Consider the following 17,259-nt stretch of genomic DNA (forward strand, 5'->3'; position numbering starts at 1 on the left):
CCAGGGAGGATGTGTCCAGTCGACAGTTGTCAGATGCACCGAAAGAGTGAGACATTGCTTTAATAAAGGGTCCTGCTTTTCTCTTCTGCGCTCCAGGTGTCAATAAGAAAAAGGAGAGGAAAAGGAGGCAGACCACCACCAGCTCTGTTTCCACCTCCATCTCCATCTCCATCACCACTCCTGAGGAACGTGCCTCAGAAGCCCAGAAGATGCACCCTCCACCAGCACAGATACATTCACCTCGATGGGTGCATGTTCTAAATTAGGCCCAGAGTCACAATCTGGTGAGCACATCACTGACATGGGTCCACAGCTGGTGGAAGAAGTGACAGCCAAGGCCTCTGTCGCTTGGAGAATTGTTGGAGACCAGGCCCCTGCTCAGTTCCATGCAGATGATGAGCCTCTGGAGCCAGCCCTAAGGGACCTGATGGAGATGCAGAGGCAGACAGGGAACATCAGGTAGAGATGTCAGCGGCCATGCACAGGCTGGACCAAAGGCTGGAGGAGTCCGTCCACATTCTGTCTGCTGCTGTGGCTCCAGCTTGCAGGCACTTGGCTGCCTCCATGGAAGTGGTAACAACCACCTTGGAAATTCAGATCCAGCAGAACACACAGTGGCTGCTGGATTTGCGCTCAAACTTCCATCACTCTAGCCATTTGTACATTGCAACAGTAGCTAGGCATGAGGGGGATGAGGCACCCCAACCTCCCTTTAGGTGACCCATCTCCTCAAGGAATCAGGGAGGTGCAATTGGGCAGCCACAGAAAGGAGGAGTGCCAGCCAGGCACCCAGGGTTTCATCCCAGGACACTCCAAGGGAGCCCTGCCGCTCCAGCTCTCCTCTGTCAGTGCCGCTACCACTTCCAGCAGGTCAGGACGAGGAGGGTGCACCTCCGCCTGGGCAAGGGAACCTGAGCAAACCGGGGTGCTCTAGGCCTTGGCCAGCAGAGGACACTAGCCAAAGTCATCACAGTCAAAAGGGCATAGCAGTCAGCAGGCTGCCTCAGCTGTCAGGGCTGTATCTAGGCATAGCAACAGAAAGAGAAAGGTAAAGAAGATTTGAAGGCACATAGATTGCCCAGGTATCCAACTATTGTGCAGACTTCTGGCATTTGCAAATGTAAGTTAAGTTACACTGTTTGGAAGTTTCTTGGATTCTCATCTTGCTGCTAGTTGCTTCAATGGTCATGAGCATTTAAGGGCATGGAACTTTGTCCCCCATCAGAGTCGAATAATGTCCTCCTACACAGCCACTTCTCTCAGATTGTCACATTTTCAGCACTGAATATTTCGACGCGAGGATGTTTAAGCGCAGGCCATCACTGTGAGTGTGCGGCCTGGCCATGCATCATACAACCCACTCCTTGCAGCTGTGAATGATATCTGCGCAGGGTGCAGCAAAATCATTGCATCTCCTGCTGCTGTTGCCCTGATGTGAGATGTGAGGTGGATGCAAAGGGTCTTCAAGTAGAGTTAACAGGCTATGTGAGTAGCAAGGAACACTGTAGTGTGAGGTTCAACAGAATGAAGATCTCCACTGTGATCTGAACAATAGGAAAACAGAGGCTTCCTAGATGTTAGCAGAACGATGGGGTGTGCATGTCCAAATGTTCCTGTCTGTCCTTGTTCAAATGTAGTATTGAGCTAACATGTAGGTGAAAGCTGCCAGTAAGAGGGCAACAGGCAGGTTGGCCTTGAGTGTAAGAGGGAATGAGTGTAATATTAAAGAGATGTGTGTGCAGTTGACTGCAGCCTTTGTGAGACCTCACGTAGAGAATTGTTTGTTCTGCTTGTTTCCTTATCGAGGGTTGGAATAGATCTCACATAAAGGGATTGCAACCAAAGTGCACCAGGCTTCACTGAAGGACCAGGTCATTATCCCGAGGTGAGAGCAAGTAGAATGGGTCAATGTGGTGGACCATGCGGAGAGGCTAACTATGTGGAGCATCAAGAGCCCTTCCAGGTCTCTGCAGGGTTCATGCAGGAAAGATGTTTTACTTGGCTGGGGTCTCCAGAATGGCAAAACACAGTTTTATAGTAATACTGAGCCCACCTCCTGCAATTGGAGAATAGTGAATGGTTGGATCTCCACACCCCATGGTGTAGTTGAGGCACTGTCATTGAGTGAACTGCAAAGTTGCTTTGACAATTTTTGTGATGATGAAGATGTCAATCAGTATGGGGTTAGTGCAGGTGACTGGCAATCAGGGACCAGTTACAGGAGCTTCCCTGATCAAGGTACGTGGGAGAGCAATCTGAAAGGGCCAAATAGTCTACTCATGCCGTTCTTCCCTGTGTACCTATGTGTCTGGTTCTGCCTGAAAGAACTCTCTGCAAGGGCTACTCCCCAGCGGGATCAGGTATGAGAGTGACATGAGTGCATCCCTGCTGAGATAAGAATTCATGTTGCTTTCAATGTGCCACCTGTACAGACTTTGAGAGAACATGGGAAACATTTGATTTCTACTTACAGGTGCCCAAGGTTGTGAGATAACAGAGTGCTATGTATGTTCTGATGCATGCATTTAGTTCAAGGGACCTGTGTATTAGCACAGTTTGGTGCATGCAAAGGATCACACCACCAGCAGTACTGATGTTAAGTAGTGCAATTTAATTGAGCAGTCGTAAATCAGGGTACATGAGAGTAAACTATAATGTGTGGTACAAATAAGGAACAACAGCCTGCCAGCCAACAGAGGATTGAAAACCAAATAGTAAAGGTTAAGTATTGGCAATAGCTCACTCTACCTGGGATCTGTTAGCTATTAGATTGTCACAGGCCTGTCTGCTGCATCGTACCCTTACAATGGCCTCTGCAGGTACTTCCACAACATCCTGGCCCTCATCATCACCTCGCCTTCCCCATCCTCATCATTGGAAGAGACACCTTGGTCCTCTATGTCTCCCTCAAAGACATCCCCACCTTGGTTGCAGGAGGTTGTGTGAGGCACAGCAGACAACAATGATCTGGGGCACTCTCTGTGGGGAATATTGGAGTGCTCTGCCTGAGCGATCCAAACATCTAAACCTCATCTTAGGCCTATCGTCTGTTCAGTGGTGCTCCTTGTGGCAGCATGTGAGGCACTTCTCAGTGGCACTCTGCGAATGGCAAATTGGCATCATCAGCCAGGTATTCTGGGGGTACCCTCTTGCCCCCAAGGAGCCAACTCTACAATCACTGAGTTCCTTCAAAAACTTATGGCACCTCAGAGTGCAAACACATGCAGGATTTGTCTGGTATGATCACATATAAGCTACACATTCAAAGAGTGAAAAACTTTCCTGTTGATGAATGTGACTGGCTGATGCCAGGAAGCTTTCAATGCTACATGTGTGCAGTCAATAGCCCTTGCACTTGCGATAATCCTGTGATTGCTACAAATCGCAGTGCTCTGACTGCCTGGCTTTCGGGATTCAGGCAGAATTAGACAAATTGGTGCACTCTCCTGAAAAGGGCATCTGTCGCCTCCCGGCTGCCCTTGCATGTCGCTGACTGGGAAATGCCCCACAAGTCCCCAGTGGAGCCCTGGAAGGAGCCACTGGCAAAGAAGTTTAAGGTGGCAATGATCTTTAATGCCACCAGCCTGAGATTGCCTCCAAGCACTTGTGGATGCAGGTCTTTATGCAGCAGCTGGCATGTGTGATCAACCACATTCTGGAACATCCTAAGGTGCCTCTGACACCTCGTTCATCTGCAGGTAGCTGCACCACCTGCAATGTGCCTGAGTTCAGCAATGTGCTGGTCCCTGATCTGCAGCATCCTAACTTTCTTGAGCCTTGGCAGCTTCTTGCTGCTCAGGCCGATGCTTCGCCTAGCCCTGGGTTAGCCTGTGCTGGTTCCTCCTAATCCGGACTAGGGAAAGTAGAAAGGCAGGGTTAACTGGAGCCTGCACCATCTATGCCTGGTTGGATCTGTGCACAAGCTGTAGTGATCCATGTAGTCTGCATATTCTTTATAGATTCACCTCCATTGCTGAGCCTTTAAGCCAATAGTAAGCCCTGTACCTGGCATCTGTCTAGACATGGTCTCCGCACCCCACCGCTTCATGGTGAAGGACATCCTGGAGGACCACAGATGAGTGTTCCTCCCATTCATACCTGAATGTAGAAACATAAAAAACATAAAAAAAAATAGAAGCAAGAGTAGGTCATTCGGCCCTTCGAGCCTGCTCTATCATTCAATATGATGATGGCTGATCCTTTATCTCAATGCTGTACTCCCGCGCTCTCCCCAAACCCCTTGATGCTTTTGGAGTCTAGAAATTTATCCATTTCCTTCTTAAGTATATTCAGTGACTTGGCCTCCATAGCCCTCTGTGGTAGAGAATTCCACAGGTTCACCACCATCTGAGTGAAGAAGTTTCTCCTTATCTCAGTCCTAAATGGCCTACCCCATATCCTGAGATTGTGAACACCCCATCCAGAAGAAACATCATCCCTCCATCCAGTCTGTCCAACCCGGTCAGAATTTTATACGTTTCAATGTGATCCCCTCTCATTCTTCTAAACCCCAGTGAATACAGGCCTAGTCAGCCCAGTCTCCCCTCATATGACAATCCTCCCATCCCAGGAATCAGTCTGGCGAACCTCCGCTGCACTCCCTTTATGGTAAGTATATCCTTTTTAAGGTAAGGAGACCAAAACTGCACACAATGCTCCAGGTGCGGTCTCACTAAGGCCTTGTGCAGTTCCAGTAAGACATCCTTGCTCCTATACTCAATTCTTCTCGCAATGAAGGCCAACATACCATTTGCCTTCTTAGCTGCTTGCTGCACCTGCATGCTTGCTTTCAGTGATTGGTGTACAAGGACACCCAGGTCCCTTTGTACATCAACATTTCCCAATCTGTCATCATTTATATAATACTCAGTCTGATTTTCCTACCAAAGTGGATAACTTCACACTTCTCCACGGTATGCTGCAATTGCCATGTATTTTCCCACTCACTCAACTTGTCTAAATCGCCTTGAAGCCTCTTAACATCCTTCTCACTTTTCACATTCCCATCTAGTTGTGTGCTGTCAACAAACTTGGAAATATTATATTTGGTTCCCTCATCCAAATCATCGATATATATTGTGAATAGCTAGGGCCAAAGCACTGATCCCTGCAGTAACACACTAGTCACTGCTTGCCATTCGGAAAAAAACCCATATATTCCTCCTATCTGTTTCCTGTCTGCTAACCAATTCTTAATCCACGGAGACATTACACATTGACCAGGAAAATGAAAGCCATGAGTGAGAGCCTCCCTCAGACACTATTCAGCTTCCCTCCATTAGCCACAAGATTCTATAGAGACACCATTGCCTTGGCATCATAGGAAGACTTACCACATAAGCCCTTGTCAAACACGACCATTTGCCAGGAGAATGGAGTTTTGGAGTTGGGACTTTGTTGCTTTGTCCTTCTTAGGGACTCCATGCCCCGTGGAGGTATCTACCTGCCTCTCTCCTTCCCTCCCTGACTCTGACAGGGACTGATGCCATTCAGCACACAATGTAAAGCAGCTCCAGACCTTGATGGGCTCTTACTGGAATGTGATCTATTGGTCATGGAGTAATGCTTGTTTATTGGGTGCTAGAACCTCGAGATGAGAACTCAGTTCCGCCTGGGTCTGCATAGAGTGGAATAATAATTAATAAGATGTCCCTTTACTCGGCCCAGAAAATAAAGCATTAATTCCTCCCACCCAAAAAGAGATTCCTCCCACATCGAATACTTGGGAGGTTTTACAAACTGTGCCACAACCTTGATAGCTTCAAGATGGTGCATGTGAGGTTTGCCAAGCTCCCCCCATCACCCTACACAATCATTCCTCTCCATCCCGTCAACCTCCCCCCATTATCCTGGAATGTTGACATTCCTGCTCTCCCCCCAAGCCCATAACTGTCAACCCTTCCCAACTGTGAGGCCAGCTGTTCCCTGACCTTCTGCAACCCCCTCTATGAGACTATCCACAAACTGCCTATGACCCTATAAATTCCACCCTATTTGATATAACTCCCCCCTCTAATTGTCACTGTACCCTCTGCCTGCCAACACAATTCGATCAGAGCGGATAAAGGTTTTAAAAAATTTACTCATAGGAACTATGTCCCAGCTTAACTTGATATATTGTTACCATCATTTGTGGCTCAATCTCTAGGCAGTTTATTTCAGGGAGGTGTAAAGCCAGGCAATTTAAGCAAAAACACGCTTTGTGATTTATTCAGCTACACGTCTGATTGGTAACTTTTTCAATGTGCTTGGCCCTGGCTATTGTTTGCAGGGATATTTGTGAACATGCCTTTTTCAAATAAGAATTTGAGTGGGAGCCTTTGGAGAAACTGGATTATAGGTGGAATAAGATAGTCCAAATAACTTCTGTAGTTGATAAGGAAAGGATTGTTTATCTTTTTAAAACAGTTTTATTTGCAGTTTTAGAGTTTTATTGCAAATCATTCATTATTTTTCACTATATGAGGAGGGAGCAAAATTTGAAACTACTGCAAATATATATGAAGGATAGAACTTGCTGTGCATTCGCACCAAGAGACATGTCTAATTGGGGCATAGAGCAAATACCCACTGCAAAAGATCATGCAAGATCTCTAGGACAAGAAAGCACATAACACCAGGGTGCTTATGGGGCTGGAGCCACAAGCACAGGAAATCTGAAGCCTCTCCAGAGCTTCAAGGCTAGGACTTCTGTGAACAGGTCTTTAGCTATTACTTGTCAAATGTTGGTCAAAGTATTTCTTGGGCCTAACAATGGGAATAAAACAAAAACAGAATTACCTGGAAAAACTCAGCAGGTCTGGCAGCATCGATGGAGAAGAAAAGAGTTGATGTTTCGAGTCAAAGGGTCATGAGGACAAGAAACGTCAACTCTTTTCTTCTCCGCCAATGCTGCCAGACCTGCTGAGTTTTTCCAGGTAATTCTGTTTTTGTTTTGGATTTCCAGCATCCGCAGTTTTTTAGTTTTATCAATGGGAATAAAACCACTTGTTTCACACAAGCAGCCATATCATGTATTCGAAGACTGACCTGGAGGTTCAGCACAGGGCCAAAATAACGGAGGAAGTCAGTTCCAGCCTGCATGTGGAAGTCCTTCCTTTTCACATTGGTTTATCTTCTGGTGCCTTGACAGGTACATGCATGCAGTCTGTTCTGTCCTGGATGTAAGGGACTGCTGCAAATCAAAGAACGTGATCTTACTCTAGCTATAGATATCCATCAGGAAAGTAATTTACTGGTTTGCTGTGAGGAGAAGGCATTGGTGGCCGTTTGTTGCAGGGTGTACACCAATGTCCTCTGTAGCAGCCTGGAAGGAGCCCTTAGTGGTGGTGAGTTCCACAGCCATTAGCAAAGCATTGTCTCGTGGTCCAGCAGCCAGAATATCCCATTGTGACAAACCCCTGGCAGCATTCTTTCTGGTGAAGTACAGCTTTCTCACGCACTGCTCTTCAGGAGTATCAAAGAAAGTAAAAATATCGGCTTATAGAGCCTGAGGGTTGGGTAATGTCTTCTATAAACAGCCCCCCTCACCTGCTGTCTTCTAACAGGTCTCCCAGCAACTTGTTCGGTTGTTGATGCTGTACATGTCGCACCACATCCTCTTCCTCAAACTATTGATGCATCTAAACAACACCCATAGCGAGCAGTGGGTGGTTAATGGGGTAGGTGAGGGAACAAGAGTCAAAAAGAAACAATTCATAAGTTCAGAATTGCCTTAGAAATTCATTGCTTGAAATGGTATTCAGATCCTAATGACTTAAGGTAAATGCCCCTTTAAATTAACCCTTCAGGTATCTAAAGCCTTTAACCCATTGAGTTTTCCCATTATCTCCACACAGGAAGATTACCTCCATGCATGGGGTGGAGTGAAATTCTAAACCTGTTCTTTTCAAATGTGTTTATGATTTTACTACAGCTGGAGCACAGAGAAAAATTTTATCTCCCTATTTTTGTATCTCATTGCTCTCATCCTTAACGATTCCTCCTTCTGAAAGAAATAATTATTTTATTCAATTTAAGATATGACCTAGACATTCACTAATTCAGACCTCTGAACTAATCATGCTTTTAAAATGCAAAATCATTGGTCATGTTTAATATAATATATAGACACTGAATATATAAGAACATAAGCAAGCATGAAATGAGAAATTACCGTTCAGTAAATCAAACCTTCCTTCCACAAATCATGTACAATTTACAATAGACTGTATCTTCTGAGAAAAATAAAATCTGCTTATGTGCTTCTGGACATCTATTCAAAAACCGCAGAATATTAATATCCTCACATTTCCACTATTAAACCGTGGCTGGACATCCTCTTCAGATAAAATTGGTCCTCTAAATATTGAGGCCCCTGAGATATCACTTTGTTTTCTACAAATAAGATTGCTGAACAAGTGCAAGTGATATAGTCACAAAATTAAAATTGGCTTGGCTCATGAGTGGAATAAAAACCATATCATGCAAACACTCATTAAGAATTCCTTTTTTAATATATGCAAAACAAAGCATAACTAAAAATTCACTATCAATAATTTTAATGCAATACTTGTGACATCAATATGATATGCAAGATACATGTACTTATGTCTGAGGTCTTTGTATATTTTCATTTATTTGAATCTATAATAAAATAAAACAAATCTTAAACTACCCTCTGCCCAGAATATAAAAGCTACATGTTTAAAAAACTACAAATTGTGAGTTGTAATCAATAGCTTAGAGACTGAGGCTCGCATCATCTGTGTATTTTCTCCCTTGTTTTATTATATGATCTCAGCCTGCAATTAGCTTAAATCTCAATCTTTTCTGAAATGCTGGATGTCATTCAAATTATTGTTAGTTGTCAATTTAAAAACAAAAGCCAAATAACCAAAGAGGAACAAGGAGAATAGGCACTAGCCTACAATTATGTTGGAAACGACTATAGCCCACACTTGCAATCTAGGCAAAAGCTCTTCTAAGCATTTAAATGATTCAAAATCAAGAATGAATCCAATTATAAACTTTTCAAGAATTTTATTAAAACCACAGGAGAAATGAGGTTATCCATATCACTGATGGTGCAATTAATTGCATTTACCCAACAGCGACACAATTGAAAATAATATCAATTCAGACAATGAACAATTGATTGGCCTCTTTAAAACATATAATTTTTCAGTTGCTATGTTTATTGAAAGCCATGTCATAATGCAATTTTCTCAAAATGTAGTTTTACTTTTGCGAAGTTATTTTATTTCTTAACAATTGAAAGGATCTGTTTTCATTATTTGTCATATTTTCTGGATCATCAACTGGTGCAATGATATTTTCTGAGACCTGATCGGGCGTAAAATAGCGTGCAATGACATCAGGCGAACGTCCCAACATCATCGCGCACTTGCACGATATTTCGGTCAGTGGACGCGCACGAGAGTAAGCACTATGCCCACCGACAATCAAGAGGCATATTAAGGCCATTAATGTAGTATTGACCTGGATTTTTCACCGCCTGTCCAACATTATGGTTAGCGGGCGGGCGAATCAACCAGGCGGCCTCTGAACTTTTTGAGGAAGCCTTGTCCAAAGGTGGGATAAGGTTTCTGACATTAATTTTTTTAAAATAAAAATGTTTTGGGCAGAATTTTTATCATCAATATATTTAGCTGAGTGATTCTTATGGGTGGAAATTTTTTTTTGGAATTTAATAACATTTATTTTTGGCTTTACAATTCTTCAGCTCCGTGAGGCAGCTCTCTGGCTCCAGGGAGCTTTCTGTGAGCGCTCCCCAGCGCCCGGGTTGACTTCAGTGTTTACCCTCCTCCCACCCCCGCCCTGGCAGAGCTGGGCCTTTCAGTGCATGTTTCACACTGAATGGCCATTAATTGGCCAGCAAGCGTGAAATCGCAGTTGGGGGGCCAATTGTGGGCCCGTTTCACGGCCGTTCCCGCGCATGCCCATCGCGCCTGCCCGACAACCCGAAAATCCTGCCACTGTATTCCCAGCTTCAACATTCACTTGAATATGAACTTGCAATCCAACAACAATTTTTACATTGCACAAAAGCCAGGAATCCATATGTATGACAAAACGATCTCTGATCTTGACGAGCAAGAATGGATTGTTAAGATGTTTTGGTCTCATTGATAAGTATAATAATGTCAAATATGAACTAGGAGTTGAGCCATAGAAATGCCAAAAAGTAATCAAAGTCTAATTCAAACTATACAATTGTGTTTCAAGGATTTGGCTTCAGTTCACTTTATGTTACATATCCGAATGAAGCTGGATCACGTGCAAAGGGACCTTTATTAATACAAACATAGCATAGGCAATTAAAAATTTTGGTGCTATAGTGCATAGAACAGAGGATTTCAGCAAAGGTCTGTGAACTTGCAGTGCAAATACTGCAGCATGTCTCACTCTTTAGGAGTGTGGCATTTTCTCACCATGTTACTTAACTCAGTGATGAAGTTGAGCAATTGCTCATCTCAGCATCTAACATTCTGACATTATTGCATTTTTTTTGAACAGCACCACCACAAAATTGTGCACTGGAACTGGGAAATGGCTCTGACTGTCCCTAATTGAAGTACCTTCACATAGGTTAAATAAGCTTAACATTCTTCCATAGACTGTTAAATAAATGTTGACCAGTATAATTATTTTCAGACCTTAAAGTCACACCTAAAGATTTTTTTAAAAAAGGTGATGGCAAAGCCTGGGCACAGAATTCAAATTATTTAAATTTTACTCATCCTTTTGTTTTCCTCAAAAAATATTTACCAATTCTGAGCTGATATGTGTTGTGCTGCTACTTTATGGAGAGCAAATGTCTTTATCACTGAAAATAAGAAGGCAGACTGATGCTTGCTACAACTGATGGGAAAACATTGGAGTTCATAAGTTCAAACATTAGCTTTGAACCAAGTGGCTTCAAAAGATAAATTGCAATGATTCTCAACCTGAAAACTAGATGGGTGCATTATTAATAGATAGGCACTTCAAACTGGGAAAGGAAATTATGTCAGACCAAGTCCCATATTGTGGAATTCCAACTTCTACTCTTGGAATAACTGTATAACAGTGCTGCCAGGAAAGAAGATTATATCCAAGTTAAACACATAGGCAAATTAATCTAATAACATACTTAAACTAATAAATACAGGAAGAAATTCAGGAGAAACGTCTTTACCCAGAGAGTGGTTAGAACTTACAATCACATAGAGGTGAATTGTACAGATGTAGTTAAGGGGAAGCTAAATAAGTATATGATGGAGAAAGGAATAGAAGATCATACTGATAGGGTTAGAGTAAATGGAGGCTTGGGCGGAGCATAAACACCAGCATGGGTCTGTTGGAACAAACCGCCTATTTGTGTAATAAAAACAGAAAGTGCTGGAAATACTTAGTGCATCATGCAACATCAGTGGAGAGGTCACAGACCTGAAATGTTAGCTCTACTTTTCTCTCTTAAGATGCTGCCTAACTTGCTGAGTATTTCCAGTTTTTTCTTTTTATATTTCTTATTTCCAGCATCTGCAATATTTCACTTTTGTGTTGGCCTATTTCTGTGCCATTCTATGTAATGTAATTCTGTGTAACCTTAAAAGTGAAGCAAGGGGGAAGCCATTGACCACAATTCTAACGTTCTGCATGATGCAGGTCAAATTACAGCCCATCCTGCTGACATTTGCTTCACTACTTTCTCCAGATAGACATTCATCATTTGACCTAAATCTAATGGTGTGATACCGTTTGGAGGTGCAATGGTGACCAAACGGAGGAAGGAAAAGCCTTCTTGGTGTCTAGACAAAGAGTAATATTAAAGCACCAGCAACTGAAAGTCTGATTGCCCAACCTTCTTAACATGGAATGCACAGTCTCGGGAAGCAACAGGGAACATTAAAAAAAAGTATAATTGCAAAAACGGAAGTCCACATATCTATAAGTTGCCTGATTCTAATCTTTTTTCCAGGGACAAGAGCTGAAGCCAAAATATAAAGAAATTATTTCTGACCTTGATGAAGATAAAGATAGAAAAATAGACTTTGAAGATTTTATAATGATAACAAGCCTGACAATAGTGTCAGATCTGATGCATGAGCTGTAATGTATATCAGCTAAAATATAATTACACTTTAATTTAAACAATATGATTGTAATTCAAGATGATGTTTTGTTATACATGTACTAAAGTGACTTTTGGAAGCTAAATGAGTCAATTAGAATGCAGTGTGGACAATTAAGGCCTTCTGTGTTATATTGCATGGCACAGACCTTCCTCAGAATTATGACATCAAATAATGATGAACAATTTTGCTTACAATAAATGTAACTTTATTTACTCATATGTTGTTGCCTGCTGATCTTTAAATTAAAATATATATACCATAATCAGAACACTACGCACTAAGATTATAAAAAGTTATTTAGCATATGAGGATAGACAACAAAAGAAAAAGACGCTTCTTTGGGAAAAAATGTCTAATGGTTGGATTACAATGCAAGTTACAAAAGCTCAACCAAAGAATCTCACTGAATATCAGACATCCTCTGAAAAATATACATATAATTAGAATCCCAAGAGTTCTGCAACATCATAGCATCATAAAAATGTTAATTCTATGATAACTCTACAGGGCTGAGGGAACATTTCATCATATTTTTCAAACTTCTCAACATTATAAAGTAATGAATAATGCAGTGCTTTTAGTTTTGAAAAATCAAGCTGATTAAAGGCAATTTATAATGCCCATCTCCGTTGTGGAAAGGAACATGCTGACATTGTCCTGTGTGCCATTACATATGTAATTCCCGTCATCCAATCATTGAATGATATTGGTACTAGTTTTGGAGAAGTCTATGTTCTCACCAGCCCTACCCAAAACTGCAATTCTTTGGCCGGAATTTTACAGACCTGTCGTGGCAGGGATGGGGCTGTAAAATGCGGCAAGCCATCCTAAACTCCGTTGACTTCGGCAGGAATGTAAAATCCTGCTAGTTTAAAATTCCATCCCTTGTGACTAAAATACCTTGTATATGATGAAAAATCAAGAAAATGTAGCCATGTAAGAGGGTAAGGAATAAATTTGTCACGCAAAATGCAGACCTGACTTATAGGCAACACATCGGTTGACACCCTTGAGTGTTTTCATATCACATAATTGGACACTCTCTCCACTTAACAAGCTTAATTTCACAATAGATGAGCAAACCATTTCAAATATTGGAAAACTATGTTAGGAACTAGTCCTTTCAAACTCCAGTAAGTATCTGTGAGCACTTTTAGACCTGGTTGAGAGGTACCAAAATAGCTCACACCAGGAACTAATCAGAACTTTTAATTAATAATGAAGGTAGGACTGCAAAAAAGATAAATACAACACATAATTTTTTTGATAAACATATTTAACTAGATATACGTGTTATTGGTTATTATTGGTCCAGTAAGGCAGTGGTATTCAAAATGTGACCCATGGGCTGAATACAATTCACAAGCTGCTTTGATCCAGCCCATTATGTTTCCTTCAGTTCCCTTTTTTGCAGTGTGCACAAAACCAGCTTCAACACTTCCAAGCTGTTTAAAATTTCTAACCTTGTATTTTAGCCAATTCAGGGGTGACCTTTACCAAATGTGTGCTAGAAAGTAAGAATAACATTGAGCAGAAGAAGAACTGAGACAACCAGAAGCAGAAAGAGAGAGAAAGGAAGGGAACAGAAAGAGAAGCGTGGAGAGAGAATGAGGGAGTGAATAGAATAAAAGGAGATAAGGAGAGAAAGAAAGAGTTAGGCAAAGAAAAAAGAGCAAAGGAACAATAGAGAAGGTACAGAGGAAAGGAAAAGGACCAGAAGAGAAGATGACCAGAGAAGGAAGTAAAAAGATAAAAGAAAAACAAAAAGGAGAATAAAGAACCAGGTTTCCAGGAAGTTGCAGATGGGGTAAATGAAGAGGGCAATAACTGCGAGAAAAGGTGCATAATAATGAAAAGCAGAAAAATAATTGATAATTAAGGTAAACTGATTTGATTTGCTCCACTAAGAATATCTAACAGTCTCTATTCTTTCCTTACCTAACTGACAAGAACAATTACCAAAGTTCAATGTATAGGGCAGTGGGAGTAATATCTCCTGCCTCCTGTCATAACTGAGAGAAGTCATAAAGTAACCTGAAAGAACTTTGCCACAATTGTCTTCACTAGCTGCACTGCCCAGGGTCAGTAACACTCTTCTTTGAAGTAATAATTGCTTTTATCATCATTAGCTGTACAGTTTTAAAAGGATTAACATAGGGCTGGATTTGGTCCTAACATCACAGCACCGGCTGGTGGGCCCATGTTACATCCTAAACGCCTATTTGTTGGAACCTGTTCTCATATTTGCTGTAAGTCGTGGCCGATTTGGTACTAATGATTGAGTTGAGTAGCAGACACTTCACAGGTAGAAACTCTGTGGGGAGAATTTTCTCTCTGTCAGGGAGGTTGGTGGGAGCAGGTGCGGGCGGGCATGCAGCCGATTGCCACCTGCAATCCGGTCCGCGCCGCCATTTTATTAAGGCCCACCCAGCATGACACGCACCTGGAAGCACTGAGCGCTCCCTGTGGGAAGTAGGCTGAGTTGGGGTCAGCGATCTTTCGCACATGCGCGCAACAGAGCGCAGAAATCTCCTTGAGGCATAGAGCTGCTTGAGAAAAAAAAATCTTTTGCTAGTTAAAAAAATCACTTCGCTGATGAAGAAATACATCTTCAGCTAATATCCACTAGAACAAAGGTTCAGAAAGGACTGGATTTTTGGACCCCACTGGAGTTGGCAAGGTGGCAGGTGGACACAGACAATTGCACATGTGGCTGCGCGTCGGACTCTCGATGGTGGGAAAACTGTAAGCATTTAATTCAGCGGCGGCAGGGTAACAAAACAGGAAACTCGCCAGTTAGCGACAGGAAGCTCATTGATATGCTTAATTGTCCACTTGCATATAATTTAAATACAATTTGAGATGATTTAATCCTGCATCCACAATTTAGTGAAGTTCACATTCAGCATATCAATGCACTTCCTGCAGCTAGCTGTAGTATAAAGAGTTAATTCTAACTGTGGGATATGCTAATGAAACAGAATGCATCATCACAGGAAATGTCTCATGATCTTGCTCTCTCATACAATTTCATGGTAAGGTGCAGCCTGCTACTGCTCCAAAAAAGGTAACGTTTTCCTTACCTCAGGAGACTCTGGAAATATTCATCAAGCTAGATGCAAATAACAATTTTTGGCAACTTCCCCTCAATAAAGAGTCTAAATTACTCACAACTTTCATTACTCCATTTGGGAGGTTTTGCTTCAACAGACTACTTTTGGTATCACATCAGTGTCAGAAATCTTCCAGAGGACAATGTCAAGTATCCTAGAACGACTGGATGGAGTCGTATGTCACATGGATGATGTCCTGATCCTCTTAGACAGGACATAACAGTAACATAACATTAAAGTAAAGCCTCGCAGCTGCCTATCAAGTTCCTTGGGTATATTGTGGATGCATCCAGCGTCAGAGTTGATCCACAGAAGACAAGAGCAATCAAAGAGTTTCCAGCTCCGCAGAACTTGACTGATCACCAGAGTTTCATGGGTACTGTAAACCAAGAAGGAAAGTTCTTGCCCAACCTAGCTGGTGTCAATGAGCCATTACATTACAACAGGACAATACGTGGTGCTGGGAGGAAGCACAATAGAGACCTTTTGAGAAAATCAAAGAGATGCTGATATCACCTGATATTTTAGCTCACTATAACTTCAGAACTACCCAATAACATTGCTGCAGATGCATCTCCTACAGGACTGAGAGCTGTACTCTCTCAGATACGGACACATAGAAAGTACAGACCAGTTTACTACGCATCCCAGTCACCGACACACAGAAATGCAGTGATACAGAAAGAAGCATTAGCTGCTATATGAGCTTGTGAAAAATTTGCAGATTATGTTCTTGGCCTCCACTTCAAGATAGAGACAGACCACAAACCCCATTGACACTCCTAAATTCTAAGGGGTTAGCAAAAATGCCTCCATGAGTGCAATGATTCAGACTGAGGATAACAAGGTTTGATACAAAGATAGAGGGCAGAATTTAGCCCTCGATGGACGGGCGGACCCCACCGACTCGGCAGTGGGCAGGCAGCCGAACTCCGCTGCCGCAAGGGGCCCCGCTGCCATTTTGAGTGGGCGGGCTGCCTGATGGGAAGCGCTATGTGCTTCCTGTGCTGGGGGGGAGGGATTCCCCAACTGACAAAGTGCGCTCTTTCGTGCTTGCATTGAAAGAGCGCACTGCTCCCTGAGACTAAGTGCTGCCTCAGGGAGATCGGTGAAAGTTTAATAAACCTAAAAAATAGCAAAATAAAAATATTATTAACATGTCCCCCTCATGTGACAATGTCACACAAGATGGGACATGTTAATAAATATCACATAAAGTTTATTAAAGTTTCTAAAAACAGACATGAAACCTCATCCCGCCAGTGGATGAGGTTTCATGATTTTTCAGAAGCCCGCTGGGGCTCCTGGCCTGCCCGCCAATCTTAAGGTTGGACGGGCAGGTCCTTTAATTGGGTTAATTATCCTGTCAATGGCATCAATTGGCCATTAACAGGTCGACGGGCAGCCAGTTGGTGCGCGCCCGCCTAACGAAATATCACACGACTGTGTGATGACGTCAGGACTCACACCTGACATCATCGCACATCATTTTATGCTCGAGCACGTCAGGTGCATGCCTACACGCCAAGCATAAAATTCTGCCCTATGTGTCCTACTGTTGCCTTAATGAAACTGTAACTAGGGGTTTAGATTAACTAGGGGATTTAGAAGTTATCATGGTAGTAATTTGTAGATCTATGTGTGTGTTCAAAATCATTCCTTATATTAATAAAGGTTTAATTTAGTTTTGTAAGAAACCTATAGGGTAATCTTATTACTACTGAATTTAAGGCACACATCTCAAAATTTATACAAATTGCAAAGCAGTCGTGGAAGTTGTTTCAAGTTTCCCTTTGGGCTTTGAGCAGCTCAGCATTTACCATCGGCCGTGCCATATCAAAGAGGTAGAAAGCTTTGCATCAACAACAACCACAACTCTACCAGCAACAACTCAACGACTGAATGAAATTGGACATGCATAAAAACCTGACAAAGAATGTGCTCAGATCAGAGAGTGATGCATTAAAGGATGGCCAGTGTACATGCCACACAATCCCATTCACTGACAGTACTGTGAACAGAGAGGA

This window comes from Carcharodon carcharias, chromosome 7 (genome assembly GCF_017639515.1).
Source record: "Carcharodon carcharias isolate sCarCar2 chromosome 7, sCarCar2.pri, whole genome shotgun sequence".
NCBI lineage: Eukaryota > Metazoa > Chordata > Chondrichthyes > Lamniformes > Lamnidae > Carcharodon > Carcharodon carcharias.